General features: G+C 34.9%; 1 long non-coding RNA gene across 1 annotated transcript in view; it reads left to right on the forward strand.

Annotated features, from left to right (window-relative positions):
* The first annotated feature begins 9,838 nt into the window (after nt 1-9,838).
* The window catches only part of LOC116151968 (uncharacterized), a 229,559-nt gene continuing 221,084 nt past the window's right edge, over nt 9,839-18,313 (forward strand). Inside the window, exons 1-2 of the long non-coding RNA XR_004135566.2 lie at nt 9,839-10,018; nt 14,324-14,540. This is a non-coding gene — a long non-coding RNA (uncharacterized LOC116151968). The remainder of the gene's footprint in view (nt 10,019-14,323; nt 14,541-18,313) is intronic.

An 18,313-nucleotide genomic window follows, 5' to 3' on the forward strand; every position in this document is an offset into this window, starting at 1 on the left:
CCACTATATATAGAAAATATGTCTGGACAAATATGCTAAATTGATCCAAAAAATATCAATCAGTCAAATATATAATGGAAGAAATCCTATAGGACAAATGGCCAAGTTTAAAAGAAATGAGAGGAGGGTAAAAAGAGATTTGTGGAAGAGAGAAGGTGTTACGGATTAAAAGAAATTTAAAACAGAAATCATTTGGTTATGATGTGTGCGATTTGTTTGGATTTAGATTCAAGTAAATAAACTATAAAAAGACATTTTTGAGACACCCGGGAAGATTTGAACATGGACTAGTTATTGGCTGATATAAAATAATTATTATTTTGTTAGGTATGATAATGGTACCATGATTATATTTTTAAAAATTCTTCTCTGTTAGACATATTATGAAAGAAATTATATATCTAGAATTTTATTTAAAATATTCTAGCAGTAAAAGGAAAGAAAAATAACAAGAGGTGAGAAATAGATGAAAGATTTCTAAAATCTGCAATTATGAAGCAGGGGGCTTCATTCTTATACTTTACTTTTAAAATTTTCCATTATAAAAAGAGAGTTGTACATATATTTTATAATAAAAATATTATTTTAATTTTTATAATCGTTTTCTCATATTGATGCTATGAAGTCCCCATTGGTGTGACACTTGGGTACAGGAACACCATGTCAGGACTTCAGAAAGTCTGTCCTTTTCATTCTCATGACTGGCAGCTAAGGAGAAAAGAGACAAAAAGACTTCAAAGTGGCAGAGGATATGATAAGCTAGATTTGAAAGAAACTGAAGAGATGGAATATCCTAAGCCATGTCCATTTTAAATGATATTCAAAATTTCTGAAAACTGCCTCCTCCTTTTTCCCTCTTGATTATCAGTTTTATACTTAACTACCTTGCAGTCAGTTTGGTGCTGTCTTAGACCCTCTAAATCATCTTTACAATGCCAGTACACTATCAGTCAAATGAGGTGACCTTTCCCAGAATAAAATCTTCCTGCATATGACTCAGCAAATGTTGACAAAAGTATATGAGAACGAGAGTGATAATGAGACTTCTTATATTGAGGCACTGGGTAATAGGGATTCTTCTATAAACTAATAACCATAGTTGACATTATTTGTGCATTTGTACAAATGCCAACACAGCCTAACAACTGTCCTGTCAGACAAAAAAGATACAATTCATTTGATATAATTAGTGCTCCTTCCATTCCTGAAAAGGTCACTTGCCCTTTAACCTGATCTGCATGATTAACAACCAGCAGATAGCAATACTAGAAATTAAGATCTATTGTTCAGAAAGTACTGACAGGGAAGATACTATTTGTCTCATCTCTAGACAAATTGTTTCAGAATGTAAAAGCCCCAACTATTTACCACGAGTATGTAACAATTATATTATCAGTATTCCATACACATACATCAAGAATCTTTACACACCTAACATTTTTATGCTGTTTTTCTCTATTTCCAGAATGGGTTTACTCACACTTGAAAATATTTCATAGTTCTAAATAATCCCTATGAATTTCTTCTTGTAAACCCTGTTTAGGGAGGAGGTGTTTACTACAAAGGAATCTAAGGAAATTTCTGAGTATGACACTTCTGTGTGTTGATTGTAGTGGGTACATAACTGTATGCATTTGCCAAAAGTCATAGAACTAACACTGAAAAGGGTGCTGTGAGTTCAGAGGAAAGAGAACATCTCAGCCAATCAAGAAAAATTAAGGGGATCATTAGGTAGCAGAAGTGATGGCAACTCATGGTTGGAAAAATGCTAAAGGAGAAAACTGCAGGCTATATACGGGATCAAGTGAAAAGGAGTAGTAAGGAATTAACTGGGAAGTAGTGGCTAGGAAAAAAATAGAAAGCTTTGAGTGATATGCCAAGAAGTTAGCTTGCCTGTGAGACCATGGTAAACATCGGAGAATTTTAGAATGTAAATCACACGTATCTGTACTTAAGAAGAGGGAATAATTTATAGTTTCTCAAAATGTCTTATGCATCAGAGATTCTGTTTATTGTTCAGTAAATAGGAGTAATGGCCCAGAAATATGCATTTTTAACAGAAGGTCCAACTCCAACCCCAGGTAATTCTGGTATAGTTTATTAGTGAAACTTGAAAGAAAATTAAAAGGCCAGTTTGTCAGCCAGTCAAGTGGTTTCATTTGTTGTTTGACAAAAATCCTAGAACAGCTCTCCACCCTGTGTATCCTTATAAGTGAGAGGTCCAGAATGTCATCTGCATCTTCATCCCTTGAATTTTTCTGGCTCTATGAACAGATGGAGCCACTGGGCACTTACATGTTGTGATCGGTGACTCTGACACACAAATACACAGATTTCATTTGCTTCTGGAGGTGTCAAATGTAGAAGTAAGAATGCTGAATCAGGAGTCATCAGACCTCAGTCGATATCTCGCTGTTTACTGTGTGACTCTGAGGCAGCTTCTAAACTTCTCAAGTTATCAACAGTGTGCAATGTAAATTAAAATGGTTACTCTCTCTGCCTCAGGGTGACTTAGAGGTTCATAAGAAATCTCGTTTGTGAAAAGCTCCTTGATATAATCTACAAAGTGCTATACAAATGTGAGACATTTTAATCCCTTTGGGTTAAATCATTAAATCTCCAGACAACTCTATTTAAATGCAAATATGTTGTATAAGAAGGTATAACATTAGCACATATATTAGAATTTTAGCTGTGCATTAGGGTACATGGTATTTTCACAAACATCTGACACTGAAGAAATAGGTAGTAAGAGCATTACATTTTGATGGGAGAGGGGAAGAAATCAATAGAGAAGGCAAAACTTTACCTCTACCCTCGCAGGGTCTCCAGCTGGGCCTGAGAATTAAATTGACATAAGACAGATTAACAGGATAAAAACATACAGATTTTATTTAACATAAGTTTTATGTGACATGGGAGCCCGCATGAGAAAATGAAGAACTAAAGAAGTGGCAGAACCTAAATGCTTTTATAGTAGGTTGGACAAAGGCAATTGTTGAAAAGTAAAATATGGGAGAGGCTAAAGGAATTTACGAATTATTTTAACAAAGTTAATACAGAATTCTCTTCAGCCTCGAGTCCCCGCCTCTGGATAAGAATGTTTCTTTCCTTCAGGTATATGAAGGACATCTTTCACATGGGAGTTTTATCTCCTGCTTTTAGGACAAGGGGAGGTCAGAGCACTCTTCTTATTCCTGCTGTTTTTCAAGTGCCTTTAGCTCAAAATAATTCTGATGTCAAAGTGGCATATTTTGAGATGGCACACACTACTAGCCTTCAGAACCACAAAGAAAGGAAGAGGAAGAGAGTTGGGAAAAATTCAGTGCATGAGTCTGAAGATAAGGCAGAAGAAAGTTACATTGCTTGAGGTCCAAAAATAGACATGAAAGGGTCTGAAAGCCAACAGGCTTACTTTAAGCTGTTCTCAAGGCCTGGTTCTGATTCTTCAAGGGGAAAGAAAATTTGTCAAGAGGCATATCTTTTCTTTTCCTAGAGGCAAACGAGGGAGGGAGTAGTAGACATAGCTGAACATGTTGCAACCACTTTGTGTGTGTGTTTGGCCCAAGGATGCTATGTGGATGTACCAAACTGAAATACAAAGCAGTATCCTTACTGGGTTGAAGGGACCGTTGTATGAATGCCCCACTTCTCTACATTTTCCAGGATTTTAAATTTAGATGCCTGGTAGGTTGATGGGAGAATTGGGACCTGCTGTTTTTCAGTTTATATTTTAGACCCTCTCAATATTAGACCCTCCTAATAGAGCAAATTGGGCTATGGTATTGCCAGAAAGAACCAGCTTTCACAGATGCTCAAAGGCATTAAACCTCCAGAAAACAAGAAAGGACTTAAGTCAAATCAGGCCCTGTAGCATATTTGCATGTGCTCAATTTCATCCTCTCATTTCTTGCAATTCAAGTTGCAGGCTTTTATGTGACAGTAGGAAAATCAGAGCCCTGGGAACCCCACATTTAAATAGGGAGGGCAATGCCACAGTCTAAGGAAGGAGGCTCCACTGATGAAGATGCATTTGAATCATTTAGTTGGTTGTGGTAGTTGCTTGGCTTAAAGGCAGTCAAATGTGTTGACCCTTGGGGTTTTACATGTGCTTCTCAATAACAAAGACACAGGTTCACCTTTGGAATTAGCCTTGAAAACTGCTTCAGGCTTTCAAATCTCCCATGCAGAATAACTTGCCCAAACAGAGCCAGTTTCAGCTGGGGAGCATTAGAACGTCCCCTGGGCATTCTACCTGCCCTCTATAAAGGCAGCTAAACAAACAGGAGCTGTGAAAGCGATACAAGAAAATCATAGAGAAAAAGTCTTGTTTCAAAAACGAGTAAGTACCTATCTGGACTCTTACTCAATCATAGTTTCTCAAAGGAAAAATGAGTTCCAAACGTAAAATTAATTTTGCACAAAGCCTCTGTACTTGTCTCCATATTCATATCTGATACTTGCCAGTTAGACACAAATTCAGTTCCTTAGACTTTTTTTTTTTCTTTTAAACATTAATTAATTAATGAAAAGTTTCTGAAAATTAGAACATCCCCATGATAGCAAATGCAAAATATGCAGAAGGATATAGAGAGGGAAAATAGGCTCCCCTTTCATTCTTGCCCCCAGCCACCTGTTCCTTTTCTAAACACTACCACTGTTGCCAGATTCAGAGATAGTCTCCACATACAAACGTGTGTGTGTCCTTTCTTCTTTTCTCTTTACCCAAGTAGTTGTATATTATTGAAAGGAAGAAAGGTGCAAAAGACTATCTCTCTCTCTCTCTCTCTCTACCTCTATATGATAGCCATATTTGCCTTCTGTGTGAGTTAGATATAAATTTCCCTTGTTATTTTTAATAGGTGCATGTGTTTCTTTGTGTGGATATAGCATAATTTATATAATTGACTCTTCATTCATAGCCACTTAAATTGTTATGAACCTCTTACATAAACACTAAGTATTTGGGACAGTATCACTTCACACAAGTGCAAGAATATACTAGATATATTCCTAGAAGTGAAATTTCTCTCTTGGGAAAAGGAACAGATGTTTTCAATTTTGATATATGTTGTAGAATTTCCCTTCCCAAGTATTTATACCAACTCACACACCAATAACAAAGATTTCCTATTTCCTTATGTTATTGAACTTTTTGATCTTTGATGATTAGAGAAGTGAACATTAGAATTTTAATGTAGCTTTAATTTGCCTTCCTCCCAAAATAAGTGAGATTAAACATCTCTTAACATACTTTAAAACCTTCTTATTTCCTTTATTTGAACTGTCATGTTTCTGCCTCTTTTTCTATTGTCTTTGGTCTTGCTGATTTGTAGGAACTTCTTCTGTACTAAACATTAAATGTGTTATATTTTTTCCAAGATTTTGTCCTTCATTCTTTTCTTTTTTTAACTGTGGTTGTTGCTGTTTTTTGATGTTGTTGTCTTTTGCCAAACAGATTTCTTTTCAAATTTTATTTTATTGCCATATTAAAATTTTATGAGTTGTAGTTCTTGTGGTAAATTTGAAAGTACTTCCCAATGCCAAATTTACTTTTCAAATTATGTCATGTTTTCTTTACTGCTTTTATAGTTTTATGTTCTTTACTTATATGCTTCATCTGGAATTTATTTTGCTTTTTGTATAAAGAAATTAGGGAAGTAGTCATAAAAACTTTTCCCATAGAGGTATTTCTTGTGGTCCTAACACTATTTGTTGTATAATCTATTTTCCCATGATATGAAATGCCTCTTATACCATGATCATATTTTCTTACGTTTTTGGCTTTATTGCCAGACTAAAATAAGCTGTTCCATTAATTTAACTGTTACATTTTGTTCAGTAGCATTCTGTTTTAACTATTTTAACTTTATTATAAATAGTAGTATTTGGTAAGTCAAATTCCCTCTTTTTCCTCTCTTCTCTTTCTCCTGTCTCTCTCTCGTGTGTGCTCATTCCTTTTCCAAAATATGCTTTGTATCCTTGCAGGTTTGTTTTCCAGATGAACTTTAGAAACAGCTTCTCATATATCTAAACATGCTATTGGCATTTTATTGGTGCACTATTAAATTCTAGATACTAATCCATTTTCTGTGGATTTTCAACAACTGAAAGAATAGTCTGAAGTGTTAAGGTATGTTCCTACCACAATGCATACATGACAGAGATTCACTAGCCTGTAGTATCCTCTCTAGCCTCCTCTCTTCCCTAATTCCCTGATTGGACACTGAGTTCATGTGTCCTTATAATGTTCTGGACAAATGTAGAGAGGAATGCATTTCCTCCATGAGGTGTAGAGAGAAACACATTTCCTTTGAGAGGCTCCATGGCACTTCCATTATAAGAACCATAGGGAGAACCAGAACTAATGAGCTATCTTTTGAAAAGACTCAGTGGAATTCCTGCATATAGAAGGCAGACCGTTTGTAGATATTAAGACACATCTCTTCAGGTTCTTTGCCCATTTTTAATCAGGTCGTTTTCTTGCTATTGAGTTGAGTTTCTTATGTATTTGAATATTAACACTTCATCAGATAAATGGTTGCAAATATTTTCTCCCATCCTGTAGGTTGTTTCTTCATTCTCTTGATTGTTTCCTTTGTTGTACAGAAGAGTTTTACTTTGATATATTCCTTTTTCTTTACTTTTGCTTTTATTGCCTGTGCTTTTGGGGTTATAGCCAAAAATTCATCGCTTGGATGAGTATCAAGAAATTTTACGCTGTTTCCTTCTAATAGTTTTGCAGTTTCGGGTCTTACATATGTCCACACATTTTGAGTTGATTTTTGTATACAGTGTGAGACACGGATCCAATTTTATTTTTCTGCATGTTGCTATCCAATTTTCTCAACATTATTTATTAAAGAGACTATCCTTTCCCCATTGCATCTTCTTGGCATATTTGTTGAAGATGAATTGACCTAAATATTTGGATTTATTTCTAGGTTCTCTGTTCTGTTCCATGAATCTATGTGTTTTTAATGCCAGTACCATACTGTTTTGATTACTATAGCTTTGTAGTATATTTTGAAATCAAATAGCTTGATGTGTCCAGCTTTGTTCTTTTTGCTCAAGATTGCTTTGGCTAGTCAGAGCCTTTGTGGTTCCATATGAATTTTAGGGTTGTCAAATTGCCATTAGAATTTTGATAAGGATTGCATTGAATCTATGGATTGCTTTGGGTAATATGGACATTTTAACACTATTCTTCCAATCCATGAACACAGGAGATCTTTCCATTTATTTGTGTCTTCTTCAATTTCTTTTATCATTGTTTTATAGTTTTCAGTGTACAGATCTTTCACCTTTTTGATTAAATTTATTCCTAGGTATTTTATTTTTTCTTGCAGCTCTTGTAAATGAGATTATTTGCTTAATTTATTTTTCAGATAGTTCATTATTAAAGTATAAAAACATTGCTAATTTTTTAATGTTGTATTTGTATCCTGCGACTTTACCAAATTTATTTGTTAGTTCTAACAGTTTTTTTGGTGGAGTCCTTTGGGTTTTCTGCATTTAAGATCATGTCATCTGCAAACAGATAATTTTACTTCTTTTTTTTTTTTTCCTGATTTAGATGCCTCTTATTTATTTTTCTTCCTATAGCTTTGGCTAGGGCTTCCATTGGTATTTTCAGTAGAAGTGGCAAGAGTGGGCATCCTTGTCTTGAAAAGCTTTCAGCTTTCCATCACTGAGTATCATGTTAGCTATGAGCTTGTCATATATGGTCTTTCTTATGGTGAAGTATGTTCCCTCTATATCCACATTGTTGAGAGTTTTAATCGTGAAAGGATGTTGAATTTTGTCAAATACTTTTTTTGTACCTATTGAGATGATCATGATTTTTATCCCTCATTCTGTTAATGTTCTGTATCACATTGATTGATTTGTCAATGTTAAACCATCCTTTCATCCAAAAGATAAATCCCTCTTGATTATGGTATATGATCCTCTTAAGGTATTGAATTCAGTTTGCTAATATTTTGTTGATGGCTTTTGCATCTAATTTCATTAAGGGTATTGGTCTGTAGTTTTCTTTTGTTGTAGTATCTTTGTCTCATTTTGGTAGCAGAGTAATTCTGGCCTTGTTAAATGAGTTTTGAAGTGTTTTTTCCTCTTCAATTTTTTTGGAAGACTTTGAGAAGGATTGGTGTTAATTCTTCTTTAAATATTTGGTAGAAGTTATCTATAAAGCTGCCAGGTCCTGGGCTTTTCTTTGTTGGGGGTCTTTGGATCAATGATTCAATATCATTGTATTTCTTCATGATTCAGACCTATAACAGGTACATTAAAAAAGCTCAACATTATTAATCATCAAAGAAATGCAAGTCAAGACCACAATGAGATCACACCTCATACCTGTTAGAAAGATTATTATCAAGATATAAAAGAAAAATTATTGACAAGAATATGGAAAAAGTGGAACCCTTGTACACTTTTGGTGGGAATAGAAAACGGTGCAGCTCCAATGGAAAACTCTATGGAGAGTCCTCAAAAAATAAAAAAATAGAACTACCATGTGATCCCTAAATCCCACTTCTGGGTATACATCCAAAGGAAATGAAATCAGTATCTCAAAGAGATAACCAGTACGCCATTTTATTGCAGCATTATTCACATCAGCCAAGATATGGAATCAACATAACTATCCATTGAAGATAATGAAAATGTGATATATTATAGACACAAATATAGGTATAGTATAGACGAACATTTAAGCTTTAAGAAGATCTTGTCATTTGCAACAACACAGATGAAGCTGTAGAACATTATGCTAAGTGAAATAAGCCAGACATAGCAAGACAAATACTACAGGATCTCACTTATTTGTAGAATCTAAAAAAGCCAACCCCCAGAAGCAGAGAGTAAAATGGTGGTTGCCAAGGGCTGATAGGGATGTGGTGGGGAGGATAGGGATGGGAAGACGTTGGTCAAAGGGTATAAGTTTTCAGCTATGCAGGATGAATAAGTTCTGGACATCTAATATACAACATGGTGATTATAGTTAATAATATTGTATTATATTCTTTAAATATTTTCCTTTCCCACATTTCCCATCTCCTTCCTTACTAAGAGAGTAAATGTTTAATGTTCTTACTACACACACAAAAATTAACTATGTGAGGTGATGAATCTGTTAACTAACTTTATGGTAATCATTTCACAATGTAATTGTATATCAAAACATTACAGTGTATACTGTAAACACATACAATTTTTATTTGTCAATTATACCTCAATAAAGTTGGGCCAAATTTTCTTAAAAATGAAAAAAAATAAAAATAAATATGCATATGTAATTTATTTGGGAAAAAATCCTAGAAGGATTTTAAATGATGCTTTAAAATTATTTTCTCCAAGGTTATGACTTGTTTTATAATTTTCTGCATTTTCTTAAAGTTCTATAATGAACATATATTAGCCTTATAATTACTGCATTATATAAAATATGACCTACATCCAAAAATTTCCCTGCTGTTGTTGATTTCCTTGAATATACTTTCATCAATTAAACAGCATTAATGGGAAAAGAATTCCAGAAAAAAAAAAAAGCAAGCAAGCAAGCAAGCAAGCAAGCAGGCAGGCCAGAGAAGGAATGAGAGTAAGGAAGGAGATGGGAAATGTGGGAAAGGATAAAAGTGGAACTCAAAGGGCAGGAGGGTATTAGGCATACATTTCATATTCCCAAAGAGCTTCTAGTTTATATTTTCCATGTTATCTTCTAATGAAGTTTTAATACATACATTGCATTTTTAAATTTAAAATATTAATTTGATAAATGAAAATATTTAAAATATGCCATAGTTTTTTTGTGCCATTTTTATATTTCTCTGCCTCCTCCTCATCTCTCTTTTTCTCCTCCTTTTCCTCTTTTTTTTTCTTCACAGGAGGCCCAAAACATGGAGGTGCCTGGAGCCTGTTGTGAACTTGAACAGACTCCATCTCTATTTGTAGTATAATGCACGAATGCACTTGAGTGATTCTTTCCACATCCAGTATTTGGCAAAAGAAAAATAATGTGAGAGCTCTGAAACAATCTCCCATTTTTCTTAAGGTCCTTTCCAAAAGCTCTGGAAAGAAAATGTATTACAGAGTAGGAGTTGAGGTGGAGAAAATTATATAAATAGCAAGTAACAATAAGGAACTACAGACAGTAATGGATGGTGTGGAGTTGAAATGAGTGGGAGAAAATGGCTGATTTTGTATGTTTTTGTTAACACATCAAATTCAAAAAAAGGAAGGTGTAAATTATAAACCAGAACATCTTGATATGCCACTATACATCTCACCTTTTTAAAATATGAATTTGCACTTACTTAATATGATTTGTCTTTGCTTCTCATCATGATCAGATGATGAAAAGAAAAGCTGGCTCTGAAATTTTTAGAAGAAAATGCTATCAGCTTGAGTCATGGGAGGCCTAAATTTCTGAATAAAATCAAAGTTCATACTGTGTTGTAGCATTTTACCAGGGCAACATAGATTTCCTCATTTGCTGTATCTCAGGGCTCTACATCTGTTCTTTTTAAAGTAGCTTCTTCGGCTTTAGTTTAGAATTAACAAGTCTCCAAATATCCATACCTCGTTCTATGTAATCAAATATGTCAGGAAGCAAAATGATTTTTAAATTTAAAAAATGGCTATTAATTTTTTTCTGTAATTGATATACTCTAAAGAAATACCTTATTAATTTGGAATCAAATCAATTTGATGTGTCCTATCTTACTTAGATATTTCCTGGCATATAGGAGTAATAGGAAATTGCTCATAGGACTTATCACGAGGAAAATACTACATGGTTCTTAAAACTGATCATTTTTACCCCATTTTCTTTAGACACAAGAAATCAAAGAGCTTATCAACAGCTCATCTCTAAAAACTGGAGCAAACTGATTAAAAATTTTTTGTGTATACTGACTGTTAGCTTTAATTTATTTTCTTCTTGATTTCTTCTTATTCTAGTTTCCTCATTTATTTTATTATGTCATGGATATCTTCTTGAAAGAAATTCTTTAAAAAATTAGTATTGAAATGTATTGTGATAAACACTTCCTGATTGATTAAAAATAAGGCTATCTTGCAGGATTTATTTATAAACCATATATTAATACCTGATTGGAAACATGAGAGGATAGAGAAATTCCAAAACTAAATTTTGTATACAATAAATATATACTGATTCCAAAATTTCAACCATAATGTAAGATGGAAGGTGGGAAAACAAAGACACCTTCCCAATAAGATCACCAATTCCACTCTCAGGAAGTAATAATTGTTCATAATTTCTAATTTATCCTTCCAGAATTCATCATCTATGCTTTAAAAATAAATGTATACATACAAACATTTTTATAACATAAATGGGATCATTCCATACCTACTGTACTGAAACTTTTTTTTTATATTTACAAACATCTTTCCAAATTAACATCTTTATTCCTACATCAGTTCTAAGACAGTTACTTAATCTTTTGTGGTATATATACCATAATATAGTTAAGATATTCTCATTCATAGATTATATGGCTTTATTTTTCAAGTAAAGCAGTAGCACATTTCCTTTTACATAACTTGCTCTGCCAATTCTACATTTCACAATTCTGTGTTGAAATTTGGTTTATAGTGAGATTCTGTATTAATAGCATGAAATAAAATAAAAGAAGGCTTTAGCCTGGATAAAGCAGTTAGTAAATTTATAAAAAGGAAAAAAAAATCAGTTCTTTTCCCTTTAAGTCTCTATTTTTAATATCAGTAACAACAATGGCTCCCAAACTAGAAAAAGTAAAAGCAAATGGAAAATATTTTTAAAAGGAGTGAAATAAAACTTTCTTCACTATTTATTGGTTCTGATTTTATGTAGTGAGTCAGTGACATTTTCAGTAAGTGTCAAAAGTGGATATGAAGTGCAGGGTTGAAAGCTATGGTCAGGATTTGGGATTTACAGATTCTTGGCCCTTATTCCTCAGACTATTAAGACTGGAATTGCGTTGTCACCCTTTAGTTTGATAATAAATTGCAGTCAATCTTGATTTCATATTTCTCTATAGAGTTAGTAAGTATAATAAATTTGAAAAACAGAATGGAATCCTTCCAATAATAATTTAGTTAAGCCTTCCTAAGTGATTGGCAGGAATGTATATTATGAAACAATTTTCTCAAGTTAATCCGTAAGAACTCTAGGGGTGCCTGCTCAGACCAAACAAGATGATGTAAGGCCCTAAGGAGTCCATTGGTATTGTGCTGGTATCTTTAAACTGGGATCCTTTGAAAGGAATCACAGACATGTGAGTCATTTGTCTGAGGCCGAGTAAAGTCTTGCCTAAAACTGATCTACCTGAGAATGAACTTTTCAGGTTCTGTTACTCCTCAAATCCTTCCCTATCTCTCCTTTCTCAATTGCCCAGTTTGTACTTTACTAAAGAAAGATTTTTACCTGTCATATATCCACCCTAAATGCTACTATGGTGCATTGCCCAAAACTGTAAAAGAAAAAAAAAAACTCTAAAGGGAAATACAAGGCTTCGTATTTTTGCTGGCCAAGTGATTTCCAGTTATTTAAGTAAAACTGAAGGTGGCCTACAAGAATTTTCAATTTATAGGTAATTAGGAATAATTTCTGATGAGAGTTCCATAGGTGATAAATACATACATATACAATGGTTTATTTTTGATAACATTAAGACTATAAAACAAATGAAGAAACAGGAATAGAATTAGTTAGTGATACTAGTGATACTTATCAAAGGGAACAATGTAAAATTTCCAACTGTTAAAAGTCTACATGTATTATGAACCCTCATCTGTAAAATGAGGGAGCAGAACTATATGTAAAATTCCATGTTCTGTGTCCTAAAAACAGTGCTTATTTCCTCCATTCCATTGAGCAGAGACACTTTGACTATATCATCCTTCAAATAACAGATTGAGTAATTGTTCGAAACATGGAAACATCGCCAATTAGACATGATTTGACAGTAATAATAGAAACTGTCATTTATTGAAAGCCTACTCTGTCAGATACTGTATTTGATTCTGCTTTTATTTTAATTTAATCACCAAATTAAAGATGTTACCTTGAAATATTATTGAAGATGATTTGTTAAGCCCCTAACTTGCATTTTGATCCCATTGTATTTCCTCCTTTTAGCAAGGATTTAGCCTGGCTTTTGTTGTCTTGCTTCTGGGGTATTTATGTTGCAAGGGTAAAAACAGGTGTTCTTAAACCACAACCCCTTCTTTTCACCTCTTGTTTCTGAAAACTGAAATCCATTTAAAGGACTAAACCATTTAATTCCAGAGTGGGATGGGAGAGAAACCCCATGTGGTGGGAGGTACAAAGTGGGTAGACAGCAATGGACAGAGCTATAACAATAAAATATTCCTTACAACTATGGTAGAAGGCGTATGTCCATGATGGTGGAAATTATGTTCCTGTGTAGTAATCTAAGGAGGGAACAGGACTACTGAAGTGGTGGCTACAAGTTGCAATCATGGAGGCTAGATAATTGGCCAGAGCTTTTAGCCTCACAATGATCCCACACTATCTCCAAATGAACTGTGCCCAAGCTAAGAATGGAAATAGCAAGAAAAGCCCATTTTCTAATAGATCACATGGGACTGGATAATGTATTTCTTAGCTGTGACCATGATATAATGAAAAGTCGAGAATCATTTACTTTCAAGGCAGATGAAACCTTTCTGGATACTAACGCAACCTTAAGAAGATAAATATTGAGGGGGAGTATATAGCAGTGGTAGAGTGCATGCCTAACTTGCGTAAGGTCCTGGGTTCAAACCCCAGTAGCCTCATCAAAGATAAATAAAACCTAATTACCCTCCCCCCCAAAAAACAAATAAAAATTCAAAAAGAATAAACCTAATTACCTCTCCCCAAATAAAAAAGAAATCAGTAAATAAATAAAAGCATTAAGAAAAAAAGAAGATAAATGTTGTTCTTTTCCTAACCCCACCAAAAACTTAAACTCCTCACCAGCTTGGGCCCTGGTAGCTCAGCATTAGTTTTAAACTGATTTAGAAAAGCGAAGTGCTATGACATTTTCTTGTAAAAAATACGAGATAGTTATTATTACAGCTATACTGTAACCGTTTGATAACCCATACAAGAGTTAGTATGATGACTTCTATTTTGTATGTGTATAAATGACTCACTATGCTGTACACCAGTAAACCACTATACTCTGTAAATAAAATTTCCACTTTACAGGTAACTGTAGTAGCCATTAGTACTTTAAACTAGATATTTCTGGTCCTTCTTCTGGATACAAAGTAGATTCACATGTTCTCCCCCAATCTTTGAATGCAGGAATGGCCACGTGACTCGTTAGAACAATGGAACAATGCAGGTGGAGGCTGCCTCACCTCCAGGTGGAAACTGTTAAGGGTGGATTTGCCAATCCCGCACAAGTCTCTCTCTGCCTCTGCAATAGGCAGTGCTTCAGATCGTGACTTGAGTTCTGGTGTGAGGATGCCCCGGAGCGGAGTCCACAGCCTACCCCGCGGACGTGAAGTGTGAGCAAAAAGTAAGTCATTTTGATTTGAGATTGAGATTTTGAGGTTGTCTCCGTAGTATAACCTGGCCTGTCCTGCTTTGCACAATAATGCAGCTCAGAGAGATAAGCAACGTGCTTCTGTCTACTTCTCAGTGAATTCATGTTGATTTCAAACACAGCCTTCCTACTTAAACAGTTAATGTTTCGTGAATATTTATTAATTACCTATTATGGACACACCCTGTGAAGAACCCTTAGGATTCAACTCTGAACAATATAAACAGTTCTCTGCATTCAAGAGAGCTACTCACCAACTGCTTAACCATTGTTTAAGAATTTGACCAGAAGCTTACATTTAGTTTGTAATGTTTGGAATCTGCTACTTCTGCCTCTCAGCCACACACCCAGTTTAAGAAACAGGGATAGCATTTGCCCATCTCTAAACTTCTGGGGCCTCCTTCTTTTCCCTGTGACTTCTTAGAGTTTAACAACAATAGTTCCTTGATCACATTTGCAAGTTATTTAAATATCCTGGGATATAATTTATCTGGGCCTGAAGGCTTGAATTAATTTAAAGCTGTAAAGGACTCCCTTATTATCTCTGCACCTATCTTGCACTTCAATTCCCTCCTAATGATGTTTGTTCTAGATTTGCCAGCTTGAAAATTAATTTTCTCGATGGAGAAAAAGAAGCAAAACAGAATACAAATAAATCTACTCTCTCTGCTTTGTTCCTTAACATTTTATTTTTTTTTTATCGTAAATTGCAAATTTTCCTGAGGGATGTGGATTGTTTTGAGCAAGTGAGTCTTGCAACATAGCTAAGAAAGCCTACTTATCAGGGATCAAGACCAGTTAATAACCAGTGAAGCTGAAACTAAAAATTTATACACAGGTGTTCAAATTGCTGAGATGAGTTTGATGAGATTTATAGGTGTTTGGGAAAACTTAGTGGAGAAGCACCTGGGCTCTGGTGCTCTGGAACACTCTAGCTGAATGCAGTTTTTTTTCTCTGGGTCAGCCTAAGGTGGCAAGTTTAGTTAACATGTACGAAACACCTCCTCTGTATTTGGCATGGTGTCTGTATGGTTGCTGTTACCCTAGCACGGTGACAATGGTCTAAATTGAGTGTCCCCAATATTTGTGCTGGAATTTAGTACTCCCCCTTGTGAGAAGACCATGGGCTCGGTTTGGGCTTGGGAAAGCTTCATTCCTCAGAATTGATTGATTAATTATCTCATCAGATTCTTGTGCAAAGTTCTTATTGTTGGATTTTGATTCCATTTGAAATCCCTTTTCTGTCCTAGTTAATCTATTCAAAAGCCCGTGATATTTTGCCCTGAGAACTTTCAGATGTTCCAGGTCTTTGTTGACTTCCCCGGATTCTCTCCATCTTTGCTATTCTTGCTTCTTCTCAGCCTTAAATATCTGACCTCAGAGCTCTCCCTGTTCAGCTATGAAGATTTTATCTTTGATTTTTTCAATTAATACATTTGGTCAGGAGCTCACATTAAGTTCATAATGACTTAGAATCTCTGATTTTTCTTTTCTGACCAAATACACAATCCTACCTGTTTCAGGACTTTGGAAGTGTTCTTTTAATAAGAGTGTAATGTCTTTAAAAAGAGTATAATGTTTGGCTTTTCTCTGCATCTCACTTCTGGGCTTTTATGAACTCCAGAATGGTGTGGTTACTATCTCCCACAGTTTTGGTTTCTGTTGCCTTTCTTCCAAGATGATAAGAAGCATGACCAGAGTAACATTTCTTTTCTGTGCCTTGTTACCTTCAAAGTGGATTGTTCTCAAACAGTGTGGTCGGCAGATGCCTGAATCAAAATCACCTGCAGTGAGTGTTAAAAATGCAGATTTCTGAGCGTTCCTTCCCAGGAACAGCAATATCATTAGCAGGACACATGGCAGAATGAGAGTGTAGAGCCGCTTGCTTGAAAATTAAGAATTTCCAGATGATGATAGCAGAGCATTAAACCAAGCTTGAGGCTCTTCTATGCTAGCTGACAAAGCCAGCCTCAGAGATTCTGATTTAATTTGGTTTAGGGCTAGAAAGCTGCATTTTTAGCAAGCTCGCTACAGATTGATCTGTAGATCAACTGTTTGAAAATTGTTTAAAAATTCTGTTCTACGTGACGATCAGACCCATGCCCTCAGAAAATTAAAACAAAAATATTCTAGGTTGCGTGCTTTCAGAAGGTAAACATTTTACTAATAGGTTTTGCCTTGGTGCTTGTTTTCTAAGATATTTTAAGAAATCATTATTCACATACTGTCTGAGTTGTTTATAATACTATTCCACAGGGATATCCCATCTAGTCCTCTGCTATTTTAATTAAATGATTCTTTTCAGGTGGTTCAGTTTCATATTCTAAACTATATAGTTTTTTGCATGGTGCAGTTTTATTGACATGGAAACATGGTTTTAGATATGAAAATCTGTGTTCAAATACTCAAGATAGTGTACACTTCTAGACTTTTGACAAAAGCAAAACAGTATGTAACAGGGAAACTTCTTTCAGTCAGACAAGTGTTCAAATGCTGAACTGGCTTCTACTGGATATAGAAATCCAGGAATTTTTTTTTTTTTGCTACATAAGCATAAAATATTTGTATACTTTTAAAGACTAAAAATTAAAAAATTAAAAAATACATTCTAGATACATGAAGATACCTTGGCCCAACATGCAATATATACTACTACGATCACCTTTGAAATCACATTTGCCAATTGATGTTAATAGTTTAAATTTTCCTAATTCCTGGATATTGTGTGTTGGTATATAAACATCTAAGTTTATATATTTTTTAATTAACTTCTTCATTACTTTAGGTACTTTGTCTATCACTGTTCAGTGATATCAAATCCTGTCTTCAATTTCATTTTATCTATGCGTTACAACACTTCATTGAGATTTTAGTTCGGTTCCACAGCGATGTATATTCATTGAGCACCTGACATATTGCAAGCTAAACACAGAGGCTATAAAGAAAAAAAATTACAATGGCATAATCTCTTTCCTTAGAGTTTAGAAGAACATTCAAATTAGCAGATGGACATTTCTGTTAATGTCCTGAACTCAGTTCAGCTGGGGAAAGTAGTTGAAGAAAGGCTCCCTGATGTAGGTGTAAACTGAGACGAGGCTAGAAGGATGAGAAGTTAACAAGGAAATGGTGAGATAAAGGCTGTTCTTAGCATAGGCGAGGGCCCAGAGACCAAGCCGACCACCTTGCTCTGGAGACCATGGAAGTTTAGTTTGGGTGTCTATAGCACGTGCTTTGCAGTGGGCTGGATACAGAAGACTGAGGGGCAGATAGTAAGAAGCTGTAAATTCAGGACTGGGGTAAAGAAATTTCTTTGTCCCAAAGGAATGAGAATGTTGGGGAAGAATTTTAACCAAGAAAATGATATGATTAGGTTTTTATATATGGTCTAGAACCCTCATGAATTACCCAGTCTTCTCACAAGAATATTTGGCCCTTTTCCTGCAGCTCATCAAAATGGTGGACTAAGCCATGATCCAGGGGTAAAATCCCCTTTGACATCATTTAGTAGTACCTAACTTTTGTCTGCTTTCTCTGGAAAGGCATAACACAACATGTTTTATTTGTAATTAGGACTTCAAAGACCTGGAGATACTTCCCAGGTTTCTTTAGAAGGTATCATATGGTCTGTAAGTGCATCAACAGTTTGGCTATAACTAGGAAAATGTGCTTGGGATTGATCCCACCTGGCTTGTGCTCATCAACCCTGGATCTCAGTTCCTTAAAGATCACACACCTTCCCATCTGCC

Source organism: Camelus dromedarius, chromosome 3 (genome assembly GCF_036321535.1).
Source record: "Camelus dromedarius isolate mCamDro1 chromosome 3, mCamDro1.pat, whole genome shotgun sequence".
Taxonomy (NCBI): Eukaryota; Metazoa; Chordata; class Mammalia; order Artiodactyla; family Camelidae; genus Camelus; species Camelus dromedarius.